At 40.0% G+C, this 21126-nt stretch overlaps 4 non-coding genes across 4 annotated transcripts; 1 reads left to right on the plus strand and 3 right to left on the minus strand.

The window, feature by feature from the left end:
- Window positions 1-4980: 4980 nt before the first annotated feature.
- TRNAD-GUC (transfer RNA aspartic acid (anticodon GUC)) lies at window positions 4981-5052 on the minus strand. Its single transcript has one exon. It is a non-coding gene; the product is annotated as a tRNA-Asp (tRNA).
- An 8504-nt stretch (window positions 5053-13556) lies between these two features.
- Window positions 13557-13629, minus strand: TRNAK-UUU (transfer RNA lysine (anticodon UUU)). Its single transcript has one exon. It is a non-coding gene; the product is annotated as a tRNA-Lys (tRNA).
- Window positions 13630-14563: 934 nt separating this feature from the next.
- TRNAM-CAU (transfer RNA methionine (anticodon CAU)) lies at window positions 14564-14635 on the minus strand. Its single transcript has one exon. It is a non-coding gene; the product is annotated as a tRNA-Met (tRNA).
- A 3510-nt stretch (window positions 14636-18145) lies between these two features.
- LOC112440161 (U6 spliceosomal RNA) lies at window positions 18146-18251 on the plus strand. The gene has a single exon (XR_003028349.1). It is a non-coding gene; the product is annotated as a U6 spliceosomal RNA (small nuclear RNA).
- Window positions 18252-21126: the final 2875 nt, after the last annotated feature.

The following is a 21126-nucleotide window of genomic DNA, read 5'->3' on the forward strand; positions in this document are numbered from 1 at the left end:
ACAAGAGACTTCACAATGTTTCCCGCAATAATGTCAGTTTCTAAATAAATAAATAAATAAATAAATAAATAAAAACCATGCTAGATTTTGTCAAGTATGGGACAGGGCAGGAAACAGAAAGCAGTGGCTGTGATTTACCTAAACTGCATTGTTCTTCTCTCCTGGAGGACTCAGAGTTGGGGAAAACAGAATAATTTTGGAGTCCACAAGTGCCGTATTGAAAATGTTAGTATGGTTTCACCCATCGAGGTCTGTGTTGTAGGTCCAGCATGCATCTGCTGTGCAATCTGACTTTGCATAAGTTGCCAGGAAAACAGTCCTATGGATTCACATAAATTGGTTCAGCTCAACACAGAAGTACAATTTTATTCTTCATTCTTGATTTATTTTCCTTCTGTTTTCATCCATTTCCTCCATTCCCCTCCCTTTCATCCCACGAGTCTCCTGCATTTCTTTCTTCTCTGAATATTATGTACTAGCAACCTCTGGCCAAAGAATGAGATGGATGTGAGGGTGAGTATAGGCATAGCTCTGAGCATGTAAGGGTGAAAGCTATACAAAGGGAGATGGAACCCAAGTTAATTTTAAGATTTCATGAGTTTTCTGTAGCCTGGGAACACTAGATTCAGGTTTTTCTTCCTTCCCAAATTTTACATTCTCTGGCTTTTTCTACTCAGGTAAGCATTTGCCTTGTCAAAGTGAGTATTGTGGAAATTGCTTTATCAGTATTAACAGATGGTAGAAAAGAGATTTTAAAAATGCTACATGTAATGGGATATTTGACTGTTCAGGTGATTAATCTGTTAGTAGAATTTGAAAACTTAGGTTTAAATTCTGTGTTGTCAAAAATTTTATTTATATTATGCCACGTGGCATTATTGGGGGAGGCACAAATGTTTGGGTAAAAGAGACTTCTTGCAGTCTTTGTTTCACCTTGCCTTCTTTAGGAAACACTGCATTTCCCTCATCCTGTATTCATTCTTACCCAGTGCTCCTCTTAAATTACTTACTACAGCTGTAGTATATTGCTCAAATTACAGTTATGCCACTAACTGAAAACAAGGTACCCCATATCTGAGAATCCCATTAAATTTAAACAAGTTGCCTTATACTCTTAGGGGAGTTACTAAACGTAAAATAGCAGACAAACAGGTATGCCTCACTTTAACCATCAGAACTATTGCTTTGCTTACATTCTCTATGCTTATAGCACACATTGCCTTGAAATAGTCCATGGTAGGCATGCACACTCCTTGCCAATGAGTAATAATTAAGATAAGATAATTAAGACTTTGTCACAATTAACTTGACAAAATGGGACCCCGTGGACCTCCCCTTTACCCCTGTCAATTAAAATAGTTAATACGGTATAATATAAATTAAAACAGGACTTTCAAGTATTGAGCCCATTGTATAAGCTCTGTTTAGAGAAGGGGTGATTATCCCTACAGTTTCTTATTGAACAGCCCAGGTTAGCTTGTTATTAAACTTGGAAAGCATGAATGCCTCCTAATGGAAGATTATTGCAACCTTAATTCCATGGTCCCACCCATTAAGGTCCTTATACCAAATATTATTGTAATTACTGACTCCATCTAATTGCTAACTGGTATATACTCTGTAGTCATAGACTTGCCTACTATGTTTTGTTTAGTGGCTATTTCAATGCCTCAAAACTTCTCAGTTTGCCTGCATCTGAGGGAACTGTGTTAGGGAACACAGGACACCTTTACCTCCCTACCATGGGTTATCTCATGTGGCTTGCCATAGCACATAATCTTTGCTGGCAAGATCTTAACTGCATCCAATTTTCTCCAGAAATACAGGTGTGATATTACATTGATGACATTCTTCTCTGCGAAGACTTATTTGACACACACACTCATTCAAGACATACAAACATTTGGCCAAGTGCGGTGGGTCACACCTGTAATCCCAGCACTTTGCGAGGCGGAGGCAGGTGGGTCACCTGAGGTCAGGAGTTGTAGACCAGCCTGGCCAACATGGTGAAACCCCGTCTCTACTAAAAATAAAAAAATTTGCTGCGCATGGTGGTGGACACCCATGATCCCAGCTACTCAGGAGGCTGAGGCAGGAGAATCACTTGAACCCAGGAGGAGGGGTTTGCAGTGAGCCGAGATTGCACCATTGCACTCCAGCCTGGGTGACAAGAGTGAAACTCTGTCTCAAAAAAAAAAAGGCATACAAACATTCACAAAGGACCTCACAATAAAGGGATGGGCCATTGCCCCTCATGTGCAAAAGTAAAATTGTATAATTATCTCCTTTATTATTAGATGTTGAACTTTGACAAAATTATTACCACTTTCTAAGACACTCTTAAGAATAGTTGGATAGTGCTTTAGCATTATAAAATACAGACACCTCAAGCCACAGGCCAATCAACGTCTTGCTTTCTTACTCATCCTTCAACCTAGCACTTGCACTTTGAAATATTTATAGTTAAAATACATTTCCAACAATATGAAACTATCTACACACATTAACTGCAAGACTATTTGAAACTGCAAAATACTGGAAACTACCTAAACTACCAAACATAGGATATTTATTGAATGAACTATTTTTTCACACATAATGGTGTAATATGAAGCTATAAAAAGTAATGAGGGCCAAGTGCAGTGGCTCATGCCTGCAATCGCAGCATTTTGGAAGGCCGTGGCAGGAGGACTGTTTGAGCACGGGAGTTTGAGACTAGCCTGGGTAAAATAGTGAGACCCTGTCTCTACAAAAAATAACAATAATAAATTAGCTAGGTATGGTGACGTATGACTGTGGTCCCAGCCACTAGGGAGGCTCAGGTGGGAGGATTGCTTGAGCCCAAGCGGTCGAGGCTGCAGTGTAAGTTCCTTCAGTCACTTGGATTGCTGAGCCTTAGATTGGCTATATCTCTGTACTGGCAGATTTTGACTGTCTCAGTTGACTCAGTGGACTTTTTGTTAGACCTGGGCAACAGAAGCAACATGCATCCTGAAATATTAATGGCATCTACTGATGCCTGCTGAAGTCTCTTCATACCACAAACAACAGATCTTCTAAATGAGGGAGAGCAAGTAGGGAGTGATGGAAGAAAGATCTTGTAGAACTGCCAGAGAATGCATTTATTTTCACTCATCTTTGTTCATATGAAGAATCCTTAAGAAACAGTATAAGGAAAGAGTAAGACCTTAAAATATCCCATCCAACTGTGGTATTAAAGTTAAAAACATACACTGACCAGATTTACAACTGGGTAAACAGAGGGACAGAACTAAGTGACCTGGTTAAAGGTGTCTCTGTCTCTGCTAACACCTCATTAACTCGATTTGAAACAGTGCATAACAACTTAAAGTTTCATGTGTTACAAAAAATTGTCAGAATCTTGGATACGGGCAATGGAAATGATTGGGTGTCTTTTCAGTGAAGTGTTGGGCATTGTCTAATGGACCTCCGGAAATTACTTGATTCTGAGTGTGTACTTTTGACCAAATTTTTATTTGTTAAACTGTTCGAGGACGCCACAGGAGAAAAGTTGACTTGTAGATAACTGATAGTAATGCAAATGACGTTAGACCATACCAACTCAAATAAATTTTGTCTAATAGAAATATAATTAATTTCCAGTAGAAAAGATAACCCCAGATATTACATTTTACTCTCCTGTACCCCAGATATTACATTTTACTGTCCTGTATAGATTATTATTATTTTATTATTATTATTATTTTTGAGACAGAGTTTCGCTCTGTCGCCCAAGCTGGAGTGCAGTGAGGCCATCTTGGCTCACTGCAACCTCTGCCTCCCAGATTCAAGCCATTCTCCTCCCTCAGCCTCTCGAGTAGCTGGGATGATTCAAACCATTCTCCTGCCTCAGCCTCCTGAGTAGCTGGGATTACCAGCGCGCGCCACCACGCCCGGCTAATTTTTGTGTTTTTAGTAGAGACGGTATTTCACCAGTTGGTCAAGCTGGTTTCGAACTCCTGACCTCGTGATCTGCCCACCTCGGCCTTCCAAAGTGCTGGGATTACAGGCGTGAGCCACCACGCCCGGCCTGTCCTGTATAGATTATTAATCAGTTTTCTATATATCATTTACCTATTAATTTCCCCAAGAATCCTAAAATACAAATTATCTTAAATTCACAGATGAAAGGAGAGGACAAAATAACCCAAGACATCGCCCAATTTGCAAGTGATGCAGCCTAAATGTAAACTTCACTACCCGCCCCAAAAGTTCAGCCCTTTCTGCCTCAAAGTCACTCCCGTGGGAGCCAGGCTTCAAACGATTCTCAACAACTAGCACGCTTGGAACACACTAAGGCAAAGAAAAACGCATTTCTTGCTCCCAACCAAACAATCGAGGAATGAAAATTCCCAGTAAGAGATTCTGGCGTGTTTCTAGAGCCAGCTGAAAACACTTTGAATCCTGGCGCGTTCGGTGATCTCTCTTCCCAGAGAGAAAGTGGCAGTGGACTTCCATCAGATGATCGCTTGCTGCGTGAACCCATTGATAAACCAATACGCGGGAATCCGACTTAAAATGACAAAACCAGGGCCAGGCGCGGTAGCTCACGCCTGTAATCCCAGCACTTTGGGAGGCAGAGGTGTGCGGATCCTCTGAGGTTGGGAGTTCGAGACCAGCCTGACCAACAGGGAGAAACCCCATCAATACTAAAAATACAAAATTAGCCGGGTGTGGTGGCGCATAGCTGTAATCCCAGCTACTCCGGAGCCTGAGGCAGGAGAATCGCTTGAACCCGGGAGGCGGGAGGGGGAGGTTGCAGTGAGCCGAGATCGCGCCATTGCGCTCCAGCCTGGGCAACAAGAGTGAAACTCCGTCTCAAAAATAATAATAATAATAATAAATAAATAATAAAAACAAAACCAGGAAGAGCTGCTTTCTAAGACTGGCCTTATTAAGGCCTGAGTCCCTCAATAAGATTGGTATTGTTTAGGTTGTAATCAAAAGCAACTACTTCGTCTCCCCGTCGGGGAATCGAACCCCGGTCTCCCGCGTGACAGGCGGGGATACTCACCACTATACTAACGAGGAGGACTTAAAAAAAAAATTGTGAAAAGAAACTCAATTGAAATGGCATTCATACATTGGCTACTGAATTTGTTCTTGGCAGAGAATTCCTAAAAATATGCTAATCTTCATATTAAAAAGTTGTTATAAGATTCTATGAAACAGATTTCCCATGTTGCTTCGAAAATCTGAAAACGGCAGTTCTGCAAAAGATTATGACTGCTGAAAATAGTTCTAGGTCATGAATAGCAAAGAAATGTTCATTAATAGTAAGGAGTACAGTAAACTTAAAAAGCTTCCTCTGCTCGAAATACCCTCCTTTCTTCTTCAACTCAAGTTTATTCGTTACAGGTTTACCTCAAGGTCACCGTCCCCCAGGATTTTTTCTCGGACCAATGTGAGTTAGATGCCCTTCCTCTGCTTCTGTTTACCATGATAAAAATCGTACGTATATAAATTTCTACATTTTCTTTCATAAAGGAAAGATCTTAAAGTCTAGGTTTTAGATTTTGCAGCGGTGACATTAAATGCGTGTTTATTTTTGCATAGCCGTTTAGTAGTAGAAATCCCATTCCCAGGAATGTGCCTCAGTGAAATTCCAGCTGAGCTCAATAAGTGGCTTCACAGAAATAAGATATTCATTGTACCAATTTGATGTAACAGGGAATTAAAGGCAACCTGATGTGCATCAGAAATCTGAGTGCGTACTGAGAGAAAATCAGCAAGTTTTCTAGCAGTGCCATAACATGTCGCAGACTGTGTGGCTTAAAACAATAAAAATTTGCTCTCAGTTCTGTTGTCTAGGAGTCTGAAATCAAAGTGTCTGCAGTCACCCTCTCTGAAGGCTCTAGGGTAGAATATTTCCTTTCCTCTTCCTAGCTTCTGGTGGCTCCTGGAAACCTCTAGTGTACCTTGGGTTGTAGCTGCGTAATTCCAATCTCTGTCTATGTTGTTATGTGGCCTTCTTTTCTCTGGGTCTCTGTATGCCTTTTCTTCTTATAAAGACACGAGTCATTGGATTTAAGCCTCACCCTAATCCAGTATGACCTCATCTTAACTAATTACATCAGCAAAGACCCTATTTTCAAATAAAGTCACATTTTGAGGTTCTGGATGGACACAAACTTGGGGGCAACATTATTTAATCCACTACAACTAAGAATGAAGAAGCGTTATATGCATGAGCTTAATTAACTACACCAAAGTAAACATTAAGAGCTGCAAAATTACTGACTAAAATTAGCTGTAGGTGAGAGTGAAGCGAGGTGGGGAGGAAGAATATGCAATCTTGCATTGTTATTGTTCAAAGTAAGGAAACAAAGAGATTGTCCAAAGAAACACAATAACCAAACCCTTAAATAATAATGTAATGATGAAGATAACTAATAGATTAAAAACTATAAACTTTCTAAAAATATCAGAAGAGGTAGAATGACAAAATAGCTTGTTTTCAAAATAGAAACTGAAAACCTAAATAAGTGGAAAAATATATCATGTTTACAGAAAAGAAGACTTAATATCTCAACTATATCATTTCTTCCCAAACTAATCTATTGATTCAGTGTAATTTCAACATAAATTCCAAAAGTGTTTTTCCAAGGACTTGATAAACTGGTTGTAAAATTATATGGAAGTGCATAGGAACTATAATAGCAAGAACACTTACTAACAATAAGGAGAGAATTGCCAACAAACTTGCAGGACTTATTAGACATTCCAGAAATTCGTATATTAAAACAGGTATTGATATAAAATCTTGAGTTGACAAAATATGAAAAGAGTTCATTTAAAAAGCCCATACATATATAAACTCTGGTATATCGACAGAGGGTTATGCCAGATCAGAAGAGAGTTGGGGGTATTTAATAAATGAAGCCAGGAATATAATATTCCTATAGAGGGGAAACATGAAATTGAGTAAAGATTAACATCGTGAGCCGGGCGCAGTGGTTCACGCCTGTAATCCCAGCACTCTGGAAGGCCGAGGAGGGTGGATCGCCTGAGGTCAGGAGTTCGAGACCAACTTGACCAACATAGTGAAATCCCATCTGTACTAAAAATACAAAAAATTAGCTGGGCGTGGTGGCTGGTGCCTGTAACCCCAGCTACTCAGGAGGCTGAGGCAGGAGAATCGCTTGAACCCAGGATGTGGAGGTTGCAGTGAGCCAAGATAATGTCGTTTCACTCCAGCCTGGGCAACAGGAGAGAAACTCCGTCTAAGAAAGAAAAAAAGATTAACACCATGAAGATCAAGGACATAAATGTCAAAAACAAAATTTACAATTTCTTAGTAGTATTTATACAAATCAATCAGGACCTTGTATACACTAGTTAGGTAGTAAGATTGGGACATTTAATACAATAAATTCGCTACACTAGTGATAGAGAAACTGATATGACAAATGGTACAGAGATTAGCAAGAACGGGAAATCACTAAAGGCCAAAAGCCTCCGCCACCTGGAAGAACCTGAAGCCACAGCAGCCTTACCCGTCAGGCACTTGACACATTAAGATGTAGCAGAAACCCAGGAGGGATGAGCAATACCCTGTTTCCACTTTTCCTTTTTCCCTTTCATCTCCATTCAGTGCCTAACATTGGTTAAGTCCAGCCAGAAGTCAGTTGACAAGGGAGTCTGGGAAACGCAGTTTACAACAACGTCATTGCAGTGTAGAGCACGAAAGAGCATGGGTGATGAATAAGTCTGAGCAAAAACAGCTAAGTGAAGTCTACCTCTTTTGCTACTCAACATCAATCTCAGCATTTTACCAATATGTAACTCACATTTAAAAACTAATGCTTTCTGCACATGAAGAGATCCTTAAACTCCCCCAGAAAAGAGAAGCAAGTACCATCACACTTTCTGGAAGAGACAGCATTATTAGAGCCTAGGAATTGAAATTATCTGGCTTAAGGTTTAATCGTACTAGTCCTCTCCAGTGAGAGCTAAAGTGAAGGAGAACATGCAGCTGTTCCCATAGAGGGTGCCCAAAGCAGGCAGACAGTGGTGGAAATTATCTGACTTCTTTATTTCTTTTACTCTCCTATCACCCACCACTGCATTTTGTTGACTAAACTGAGCTGCAGATAAATGTGAAGTAGGCTTGGGAAATACAGTCTGAGTTCAGCCCCCTTTGATGTGGGAAAAAGGTGCAGGAGAAGGGTGAAGAAAGAATTTGAGAAGCAAGAGGCAGTGGTTACCACATATATGAGAATATGTATTGGAAGAAGTAAAGATTGGAAACACTGGTTAAACAAGACACAAAAATGCTCCAGGTTTAAGAAAACCTTGATATTTATGAAAGTAATTACAGATTAAATTGAAAACACAAGTTACACTGAGAAAGATTGAACTGCATTCAAATAATTGAATTGCAAGGAATGATTAGATAAGGAGGAAGATAAAAAAAGTAGCAAGACTTCCACATGTAAATAAATCAAATATATACACGAAATAATCAAATAGATAAATAAACTGACATTTAGAAGAAAATTCAAATGTACAAATCCAAACATATGTAGATATGTTCAACCTCATTGTGATAAAGAAATACAAACCATCACTACAATAAGATACTATTAACCTCCACTTGATCAAATTAAAATGAAATGTGCAAAAATAACAGCAGTTGACTATTTGGATATGTAGTAGTATCCCTAATACGTTGCCAAGAGAGGCATCCGTTTTTACAACCCTGGAAAATGGTTTGTCATTATCTCAAAAAGTTAAACATTTACAAAATGTAACAAATTAACAATTTGTCTTCTAGGAACACACACACACACACACACTCAAAGTACTTATAACTCTGTACCATGCCACATGTGCATAATTGCTCATAGAACTGTTGACAATATTAAATATACCTGGAAACAACTCAGATGCTCATTGGTTGATGTGTGAAAGGCCTGATGCAAAGATTTTTGAAGTCTGCTCTCTGAAATGAGAAAATTTCCCATGGGGTATGCATAATATATGCATGACAATTATTCATGTATTAGCTGCTCTAGTCCCACAAAAAATCCTCAATATTTTCTAAAATGTAGAAATAGTAGAAATCAACATTTTCTGACCCTTGAAAATTATAAAACTTTCTTTATAAACTAGAGCCGGCCGGACACGGTGGCTCATGCCTGTAATCCCAGCACTTTGGGAGGCCGAGGCAGGTGGATTACCTGAGGTCAGGAATTCGAGACAAGCCTGACCAAAATGGAGAAACCCTGTCTCTACTAAAAAATACAAAAATTGGCCGGGCATGGTGGCTGGTGCCTGTAATCCCAGATACTCGGGAAGCTGAGGCAGGAGAATCGCTTGAACCCGGGAGGTGGAGGTTGCAGTGAACCGAGATCACGCCATTGCACTCCAGCCTGGGCAATAGAGCAAAACTCCATCTCCAAACAAAAAAACAACAACAAAAAACTAGGGCCAAGGGGAAAATATAAACAAAAAGCATAAAATTTCTATACAACAAAGGCAATGAAAATCTTACTTAGCGGACTCCATACGATAACACTAAAGCAATAATCAAAGGAAAACTTGTAGACTTAATAAAAAGGAAACGGCCGGGCGCGGTGGCTCACGCCTGTAATCCCAGCACTTTGGGAGGCCGAGGCGGGCGGATCACAAGGTCAGGAGATCGAGACCATCCTGGCTAAAACGGTGAAACCCCGTCTCTACTAAAAAAATACAAAAAACTAGGCGGGCGTGGTGGCGGGTGCCTGTAATCCCACCTACTCGGGAGGCTGAGGAAGGAGAATGGCGTGAACCGGGGAGGCGGAGCTTGCAGTGAGCCAAGATAGCGCCACCGCACTCCAGCCTGGGCGACAGAGCGAGACTCAGTCTCAAAAAAATAAATAAATAAAAATAAAAAGGAAACAATACTTCTACCAATAAAAAGGAAATAATATTAAAGCCAAGACTCTGTCTCAGAGAGTGACTTAGTTTGGGTTCCCAAGAAACAGATTATCTGAGACAGAGATTATGTGCACAAAATTTATTAGAGTACACAGAAGAAAATGTAGAAGAATGAGAGAAAAGCAGAATTGGAGAGATGAAAAAGTAAAACTGCAAAGCAGTTACAGCAGAGGCTTCAGCCAAGCCACAGGAGCTCTGGTAGGATGCCCTTCAGAACTGTCCCAAATTGAAGCAAAAATGTGGTCATTGGATACTGTTTGCCCCAGAGAGAGCGTCTAGTCCTGAGAGAGTGCAATCTTTGGCAGGGGCGCTGTTCCTTGAGGCGAAATGACACTTTAGCAGTCAACACTCCTTGAAGCTATGAGAATGGAGCTTTGATACTGTGGAGAGGGGTAGCCCTATCAGATATTAAAATATACTCTTCATGCATCTATAATTAAAGCACTATAGCATTCACAAATGAATAGAAAAACAGTCTAGTAATGCAATACAAAGTCCAGAAGTAAACAAAATCACATATGGGTATTTAATATTTGATAAAGCATATATTTCAAGCCATAGGTGCAAAGATGGACTTTTTGACAAGTAGTTCAGGAACAATTTGTTAGCCAATTAGAGCTAAAATGAAATTCAGCCCTCACTCTTTATGCAAGAATAAATTCCAAATGAATCAGTGATCTAAGTGCAAACACTGAAACCTACAAGTATTAAAAAGAGTCACGTGTGAATTCCCTTGTAGCCTGGATATAGAAAGTTTCCTAATTATAACTTAAACTGTAGATATAATAAAAGAAAATTTAGTATCTTAAAGTACCTACAAATATGGTACAAAAAAATATGATAAACAGACTCTAAACAGAGTTAACAAATGGTGGGAATGGGTGCCGGGAGACTATTTGCAATGTGTATCACAGATAAAGAGTTAATATCCTTAATACAGAAACATTTTTTAACAATTGAAGAAAAAGGCCAAAACTTTATAGTCAAATGGGCAAAAAAACATTAACAGATAATTAATATATATATTTGCACATATGAAAATATGTTTAAATTCTGTAATAAAAAATTGCAAATTGAAACTATATGAAGATACTGTTTCTCTGCTATCAGCTTGGTAAAAATTTAAAAAGTATGTCAGTGCATACAGGAACAGGTAGTGTCATTGATTTCTGGTAAGGAAGCACATTGTTATCAATATAATCTTTATGAAGGGGAATTTGACTATGTCTAACAAAATTATATATACATTAATCATTTCACCCAAAAATCCCAAGTCTAACAATTTACCCTGAAAATCTACATCCAACAAAATGAAAATATACATCAGCATATTTATTCATTGCAGCATTGCTTGCAATTGCAAAATTTTTTAAACAACCTGAATGCTTAAGCATAAAAGAATGGTTAGATTGTTACTTCCACACAATGGAGTACTTATGCAGCTGTACAAAAGATCTCTGTGAACTGACATGGAGAGATTTCAAAGATATATTGCTAAACAAAAAAAGTAAAGCAAATCAGTATCTATATACAGTAAATCAATACATATACTATATATACAATATGTACATATCTATATATACTATATATAGATATATATATCTATATACTATATATAGATATGTATACATCTATATATAATATATAGTATATATCTATATATACTATATATAGATATATGTATCTATATATACTATATATATATACTATATATAGTATATATAGATACATATATCTATATATAGTATATATAGATATGTACATATCTATAGACACTATATATAGATATGTACATATCTATAGATACTATATATACAATATGTATATATCTATAGATACTATATATACAATATGTATATATCTATAGATACCATATATACAATATGTATATATCTATAGATACTGTATAGATATCTATATATACAATATATAAAGCAAAGCAATATCTATATACTGTAAATCAATATATATACAATATAGTATAATATCTTTCGTCTGAGAAAGAAGAGGACATTTTAAAAAGTATGTATCACCGGGCGTGGTGGCTCACACCTGTAATCCCAGCACTTTGGGAGGCCGAGGTGGGTGGATTGCGAGGTCAGGAGTTTGAGACCAGCCTCACCAACATGGTGAAACCCTGTCTCTACTAAAAATAGAAAAATTAGCCAGGGCTGGTGGCGCGCGCCTGTAGTCCCAGCTACTCGGGAGGCTGAGACAGGAGAATCGTTTGAACCCGGGCGGCAGAAGTTGCAGGAGCTGAGATCGCGCCATTGCACCCCAGCCTGGTCTAAAAATAAACAAATAAACAAATAAATAAATAAATAAGTATGTGTCTGCCTGCTTATTCAAAAGGAGGTGCAGGAAGGATTAAAAAAGAAACTGGTAAGATGGATTACCTATAGGGGGTAGATGAGAATTAGTTGAAAAAGCTGGAGAAGGAAAGAAAAAGAAGCAATGAAGGGAAGTGATATTTCTTCGAGTATGTCTCTTTTGCACAGTTCTAACTTTTAAAATGATGTTATGTTTTAAGTATGTACAAAAAATAAAATAGGCCGAACACAGTGGCTCATGCCTGTAATCCCAGCAATTTGGGAGGCCTAGGCGAGCGGATCTCCTGAGGTCAGGAGTTCAAAATTAGCATGGTCACCATGGTGAAACCCCGTCTCTATTAAAAATACAAAAATTAGCCTGGCATAGTGGCGCTCCTGTAATCCCAGCTACTTGGGAGGCTGAGACAGGAGAACCACTTGAACCTGGGAGGTGGATGTTGCAGGGAGCCAAGATCACGCCATTGCACTCTAGCCTGGGCTACAAGAGTGAAACTCCGTCTCAAAAAACTAAAATAAAATAAAATAATAAACAGGGTCAGGGGAAAGAGTCAAAATGGACCTGATTACTTCAAATGAATCACATAACTGAAAAAGAAAGGGCGAGACCTTACAAAATGGATCCAAATGCAGTGTTTGGACTGAATATTGTCAGGCTCAAGACAAAAGGGACATGACAAAAAAAACTATCAACAACGTTGAACTCTTGGTACCTTTGTTTCATAGTGGCGTTGTTTAGCGTGCTGCCCACAGAAGCCATGCACTAGAAGCCCATGATCAGGGTCATTAACCATAATCCAAATCCCAGGATAATGACAGAAATAATGTAAACACAGAAAATACTATTTCAAAAAGTGTTTGGAAATGAGTTTTTCAACTGGGAACTGTTGCAAAGTGGTCAAATTTTCTGTGAAAGAAGAGCTGGTCTAAACTCCAAGGAACCACAGAGACAGGTTATGCAAAGGTCACTGCTCTTAAAGATTTTGGATTTTAATCAAGACTGCCCAAAGTGCTCCCCCATGCCTGGATTAATGAGCCATTTCAAGGGAGTTTTAAAATGGTCCATTTCCCAGTCATTCCATCACCAGTTTATTATTTTTATATCATGTCCTTTTCCTCTTCTCTTGAAATCTTGGGGATACGTTTCAAATAATATTGGGAAAGCATAATTTAGTGAAGAAATCGATGCATTTGTCTGTTTCGGCCTTTGTGATATTTCCTTCTCCTCACAAAATGTTCCCAAATGGGATGGGATTTAGACGTAACTGAAGTAAAACTTCTGAACTTCGCCTGAACAGGGACTTGAACCCTGGACCCTCAGATTAAAAGTCTGATGCTCTACCGACTGAGCTATCCAGGCTCCGTACGCTGGGTTCTAACTCACTAAGAAGTGCTAATAAGGCTCATGATTTCAGTAATTATTAGGTTCTTCCAAGCGTTCTGGTCATATACCTGTGCCTCAGCACAGCAGCCGAGCTTTATTATATTGAACATTCATTTAAACCTCAAACTGTTTATTCTTTAAATATAAAATTATTGTGTAGTATTTATTACAGGGGAAATGACGAAGAAAATCGAGCTCAGAATAGAGTGGGACCCCTTCGGTAATGAATAATCCCCCAGGTCATTATTGCGAACAGCAGCCCTTAGAGATCGTAGCTGGCTGGTAAAGGCGGCTTTAGAGCGGACGCCCAGGCTTCTTCATCAGCTTACCAGAAGGTTGGAGGCAGAAGGTACGCATTTCAACAATGACTTCGATAAGTGGGAAGAAACTTCAGAAGTATCAAACATTTGGGTAAAGAAAGATTGTTATGTCACAAGGGAAGCAGTTCAATTCCCGTTGTTTCCTCCGGTGTTTTCCTAGCTCTTTAAGAGATGAAGTTTCCTGGAATCGTAATGCCAGAGCAACACACAAGTGACACCCGCTTCTGTCTGGGGAATTACCTTCTTCAAAACACACGTCAAAATTTTATAATATCTTTTTCCCGGTCGCCCAACCTAGTCTTCATCTTTCGCTCTCTTTTTCTTCACCTCTTCCTCAGTCTTTCCCTTCTTCACACCGGTCTCTGCTCCTCTACCGCCTTATTTTTCAGACCTCCCATTTGCAGATTCACTCATTTCTCCGTTTATGCTTCCGGTCTTTGAAAGTGAACCACTAGGTTTCAGAAAGCACCAGGCAGTTAAAACAAAGTTTACTCCCTCGGTCACTGTAGGTCTTCAGTCATTCATGAGAAGTGTTAAAGCACCTCTAACAAGTGCAAGATCCAGTGTTTTGGAGGAAAAAAACACGCACCTAGCAGAGGATGGTTTCGATCCATCGACCTCTGGGTTATGGGCCCAGCACGCTTCCGCTGCGCCACTCTGCTGTTCCCTTAAGCTATTGTGCCTTATCTCCAAGTAACTAAACATCTCCTAACACCGCTGTCCAGCTGCGTCAATATTTTTTTCTTCCTTATCCATTTATCTTCTCTAGTCTCTGTCTTTCATCCTCGAGTTGTCTCACGTTTCCTTCTCAACATAGTCACCTACAACTTGTTTGCTCCTTTGCAACTTAAGAAAACCGATTGAAATCCTTTCTCAGGAACTTGATTTTCAAACCGTTAGGCTCTCATACACCGACTTCTAGGGTTGGATTTAGAATTCAGGGCTTTTTCGTTTGTTTGTTTGCTTCTTTGTTTGCTTGCTTGCTTGCTTTCCGCGCCTTCCATAGTGCACTCACTGTCTGCATTTGGAACACCTTGACTCCTCCGTGTCCCTGGTAAGACAAGGGCACTGTGTGGTCCTGTGGCCCTGTCCTCGGCCAGGTTGGAGGGACTAAGGAGAAACTGAAGATGCAGCGAACGGAAGAGAAGGAAATGCATGTACTTCTGAAAATCGTTGCTCGCGGAATTGAGGGAGACGTGGAGACGACATGCCTACTCAAAGAAGATTCAGTTTTCTGTGTCCCCACCACAATGAAACTTCTTTCACAAAGATCATAATGGGTATTCCTAACTACAAGGAGAGCGTGTGTGTGTTGTCCACTTGGCCTTTGGACACTGGGTCGGAAAACTGAGGCTCAGATCGCTTTCTAGGTGCGTCTGTGGACCCGTTTTTGTCAGTCTTGGTTCTTCCAGCCAAGGAATTGCGCAAAGCTGTTTTAAAGATTCTGTGTATAATTTAAGCTCCCCAATGGGGTGAGCTTCATGGGCCTGAGATCTATGCAGTCGCACAATTTACCACCATCCCCCGAGCACCCCTACACACACACACCCAGTCCTACTCTTGGGGTTTAATGTTTTGTAATGACTCTCTTGAAGTTCTCAATAGTTTTATCCTTAAACTTATGTTTTGTAAGCTATAGCCAACATGACAATGTAGCATGTTTAGGCATGGGGTTCTGTTGGCTCCCAAGAGTTCTGCCCAAGAGTTGACTCCCAAGAGCTCTGCCTCCCCTGGATGGGTTTTCAGCAACGAATTTGCCCTGCTAACTGACATCCTTCCCCACTCTCTTTCCCGACCCCTCTTCCCCACCTGCCTCCAGCAGTAAAGCCCCCTAGGGGGTCTATAGAAGAGGGATTAAGTTCCTGCAGCCTAATCCCGGGATTTCTGGGGTGTGGCATAATGGCTGTCATTCCCGACACTGGCTGGCAGACTGGCAGAGCCCAGGTGAGTTAGGAGGGTGTCTTGGTGGGAGTGAGCCTGCAGCTCACACCCATATCAGTATATATTCATAATTATAACAGCATTGTCTTCCTGCTTTTTGAACAAGGGCTCCCTCATTTTAATTTTTCACTGGGCCCTGCAAAATATATAGCTGGTTCTGCTCCCCAAATTTCAGTGGTGTTTGGTTCTCTTTGCTGGGCTCCCCTCAGGCTTCTTTACTATCTTGTTCTCATACTTGAAAAATCAGACCCTGAGGCCGGGCGCGGTGGCTCACGTCTGTAATCCCAGCACTTTGGGAGAACGAGGCGGATGGAACGCGAGGTCAGGAGTTCGAGACCAGCCTGACCAATACGGTGAATCTCCGTCTCTACTAAAAATACAAAAAAGTTAGCCAGGCATGGCTGAGATTGCGCATGGCTGTAATCTCAGCTACTAGGGAGGCTGAGGCAGGAGAATTGCTTGAAACCAGGAGGCGGAGTTTGCAGTGAGCCAAGTCACGCCGCTTCACTCCAGCCTGAGCGACAGAGCAAGACTCTGTCTCAAAAAAAAAAAAAAAAAAAAAAGAAAGAAACATCAGACCCTGGATTCTTAAAGATGGAGCTTGGAGTCCTCAAGGGAAGAATTTGGAGGCTTCATTTTGAAACCCCAATGCTTAATACTGCTATAAGTTTCTATTTTTACATTATCTAAATATTATAAAATTCAAGTCAGAAAAGGTGCCAAACCATTTAAATTACTAACACATTTAGATAATATATCAACTAATCTCTAATAATTTAATTACTTATCAGACATTTTTTGAACAGTGACAAAGATTCTCTTCATGACCAAACTCTAGTCAGGTTCTTCTGAAGGCTCTTCTCAACAAAAGCCCTGACTTTTGGACTTAAATGTTTGTAGCTCTGCATTGCGCACTTTTAACAATAATCGTGTTAAGTCAGTTTAGCCAGAATCCCTCATCCTCTATTATCTGATCACCCTTCATATCTGATCAGGTTCCTCATCCTCCACCATGCTCCAGTGATGTAATCACCCTGGCCTGCCTTCAAGAATCCTATCAGGCCAGGTTAGCCAGAAACCCCCTTACCTGTGATGTTTCCTTTCAGTAATTTTCCATCCAGTGACCTCATCTCCCCACTCTGATCCTTGGCTATAAATTCCCGCTTTTCCTTGTTGTATGCAAAGTTGAGCCCGGTATCTCTCACCTACTGCAAAATCCCTCTCTAATAAAGTTTTCCTTACTGTCTTTAACAATTGCCATGAATAATGTTTTCCTTAACACCAACACCATGTGTTTTGCTTTTTATATATAAATAACACATAATTTAATAAATTTGAGCTAAGAAAGATGCCAATGAAAATATTCATATTTTTATAAGTATTTTTTGTTTTTGTTTGTTTGTTTGTTTTTGAGACAGAGTTTTGCTCTTGTTGCCCAGGCTGGAGTGCAGTGGCACAATCTCGGCTCACTTCAACCTCCTCCTCCAAGGTTCAAGCGATTCTCCTGCCTCAGCTTCCTGAGTAGCTGGGATTACAGGCGCCCATGACCACGCCTAGCTAATTTTTGCAGTTTTGATAGAGATGGGGTTTCACCATATTGGCCAGGCTGGTCTCGAACTCCTGACCTCAGGTGATCTGCCTGCCTCGGCTTCTCAAAATGCTGGGATTGCAGGCATGAGCCACCACGCCTGGGCGAGATTTAAAACACTATCTTCGCTGTACATTTTGGTATTCCTTTTTTTTTTCTTTTCTTTTTATTTTTATTTTGAGACAGAGTCTGGCTCTGTCACCCAGGCTGGAGTGCAATGGCGTGATCTCAGCTCACTGCAACCTTCGCCTCCCGGGTTCATGCGATTCTCCTGCCTCAGCCTCCTGAGTAGCTGGGATCACAGGCACCAGCCACCAAGCGCGGCTAATTTTTTTTTTTATATTTTTGGTAGAGATGGGGTTTCACCTTGTTGGCCAGGCTGGTCTCAAACTCCTGACCTCAGGTGATCCGCCCTTCTAGGCCTCCCAAAGTGCTGGGATTACAGGCGTGAACCACTGCACCTGTCCCATTTTGGCATTCTTGATGTGAAGGAGAAACACAGTTACTTTAATCGTTGTTAGAGGGTAGAGTTAAATATGATTTATACTATATGGTAAGGGATTTTCTTTACACTATAAAAATTGGCTTTGATTGTTTATATATAAAATGAAAAACTATATATATACAAGCAGCAATTAGGATTGTGTTCACTTCGGCAGCACATATACACAAATTGGAACTATACAGAGAAGGTTAGCATGGCCCCTGTGCAGGATGACATGCAAATTTGAGAAGCATTCCACATTTTTTTAAAAAAAATAGGGTAACCAATGATACAGAAATAGCCTAGAACAGTGGTTCTCAAACTTTACACATTAGAATCACACTTCAGGATCTTTAAAAATAGAGTCGTACCTTGGTATCAGTAGGAGATTGGTTTAGGATCTCCTACGGATACCAAAATCCATGCAAGCTCAAGTTCCTTATGTAAAAGGAGGTAGTATTTGCTTATTGAAGGGGTGGCCTGCCCCTCCACACCTGTGGGTATATCTCAACAGGCGGGACGAGAGACTGAGAAAAGAAATAAGACACAGAGACAAAGTATAGAGAAACAACAGCGGGCCCAGGAGACCGGCACTCAGCATACGGAGGACCTGCACTGGTACCGGTATCTGAGCTCCCTCAGTTTTTATTGATTATTATTTTCATTATCTCAGCAAAAGGAATGAGGTAGGAGAGCAGGGTAATAATAAGGAGAAGATCAGCAAGAAAACATGTGAGCAAAAGAATCTATGTCATAATTAAGTTCAAGGGGAGTTTACTATGCCTGGATGTGCACGAAGGCCAGATTTATGTTTCTCTCCACCCAAACATCTCAGTGGAGTAAAGAATAACAAGGCAGCACTGCTGCCAACATGTGTCACCTCCCGCCATAGGGCGATTTTTCTCCCATCTCAGAATTGAACAAATGTACAGTCGGGTTTTATACCGAGACATTCAGTTCCCAGAGGCAGGCAGGAGACAGTGGACTTCCTCTATCTCAACTGCAAGAGGCTTTCCTCTTTTACTAATCCACCTCAGCACAGACCCTTTACGGGTGTCGGGCTGGGGGACGGTCAGATCTTTCTCATCACATGAAGCCATATTTCAAACTATCACATGGGGAGAAACCTTGCACAATACCCGGCTTTCCAGGGCAGAGGTCCCTGTGGCTTTCCGCAGTGCATTGTGCCCCTGGTTTATCGAGACTAGAGAATGGTGATGACTTTTACCAAGCATACTGCTTGTAAACATTTTGTTAACAAGGCACGTCCTGCACAGCTCTAGATCCCTTAAACCTTGATTCCATATAACACATGTTTTTGTGAGCTCAAGGTTGGGGCAAAGCATCTCAGGGCAAAGCAATTGTTCAGGGTACAGGTCAAAATGGAGTTTCTTATGTCTTCCTTTTCTAGTTAGACACAGTAACAGTCTGATCTCTCTTTTCCCTACACTTATGACCTATGCACATCCTCCTGTATACATTAAATTATCTCTAGATTACTTATAATACCTAAAATACAATGTCCATGCTATGTGAATAATTGTTATACTGTATCGATTAGGGAATAATGACAAGAATATAAGAATCTGTAATGTTCAGTATAGATGCAATCATCCTTTTTTTTAAAAAAATATTTTTTTGATCCACAATTGGTTTAATCAACAGATGTAAAACCCACAGACATGGAGGGCTAACTGTACTAATTTTTGTAGGCTTCTACCCCCCTCCCCCCAGACAAACTGATTTCATAGGATTTGGTTGCCGGTGGGCATCAGAGTTTTTATTCCATTGACCCCTAGCTTACAAGACAATTATGTGTCTTTTGCACAGACAGCTGCCATCACAAACTACCTTTTTTATGGTATAAAGGGTCTCTTCAGCTCTTAAAATGACTTCTTTCAAGTGCATTGATAGAGTTTGTAGAAAATATATTGCTACTGCTGTCTATCCTAAAAGACATCTTTACAAGTGAAAGCTTCAAAAATTTCCCCGAAAAGATTAATATGGAGTTAGTTACTTGAATCAAATTCTGGGCTCTTTAATAACCTTGAGAATATCTCTGGTCTGCTAGATTTTGACCGTCTCAACTGACTGGCACATTGTATTGAGCCTAAGAAATACCTTATTTGGACTTTGCGGATTTTGGAGTCCCTTTACACTACATAATACAGCTGACATTTTAAATAAAAATAATCAAGTAGGGAGATATAGAAGAAAGATTTAGAACAAAAGTAAAATAATACATTCATTTTTATTCATGTTGGAAATATAAAGAGTCCATTAGAAAGAATGTAAACCAAGGAAAGCATAAAAGATTTTTAAATGTTCCGCCTGACGTCAAATATTAAAATTAAATATCTACACACCTAGTTGTATAAACTGGCAAACTGAAGACCAAGGTCAGAACTAAATAACCTCCAAACAAAGAAACAAACAACAAGACTCCATCACCTTTAACAATCTCCCATGTTTACTTCAAAGCAACTTTTATAACGTGTCATATGTGTCAGAAAGAATTGTCAGACTTAAAAATCGACAACAGAAATTACTGGGTCCTTCCTTTCAGTGATGTGGTTGGCATTGTCTGGCAGACCCTCTAGCAAGTGTCTGATTTTTTTAGAGCTATGCATCTTCGACTTTCTATTCACTAGGCTAAGCTCTGTGATGGTAGAAGTTAAGTTATAGAAAAGTGATAATAACGCAAGTGATTCATGTTTACATTAACCCTAAGATTTTACTCAGTTGAGATACAATTTTCAGCCTTTCTATTGTGTGTTGTTTGTTCTTCAAATTCATCTTTGAAGGGGTTTTCTCAGTTGACTTAGTAATTAGTGAGATATATGGAATCTTAAACACTACATTCATGTTATATTTGTATGAAAGTCAGGTTTTCGGCTTTTCATGTGACTGACAACACCAGTACATTTTGGGAGTTCAAAAGAGGACGAAAGAATTCCTGACAGGGAAGTCAAATGCTGGATGACGAGCACATGATGGGGTGTGAGGTGTAAGTTTGAAAGATTTTAATTGTCAGAGAAAAAGGGACTCCGAGCACATTTTCTGAAGTGTTTGGAAGGTAGGACACCTTGGTCCAGAAATGGTGATGGAGCAGAGAATTTGAGTTGTTGCAAATCGGTAAA

The sequence above is a fragment of the Pan paniscus genome, chromosome 5, assembly GCF_029289425.2.
Source record: "Pan paniscus chromosome 5, NHGRI_mPanPan1-v2.0_pri, whole genome shotgun sequence".
Lineage (NCBI taxonomy): Eukaryota > Metazoa > Chordata > Mammalia > Primates > Hominidae > Pan > Pan paniscus.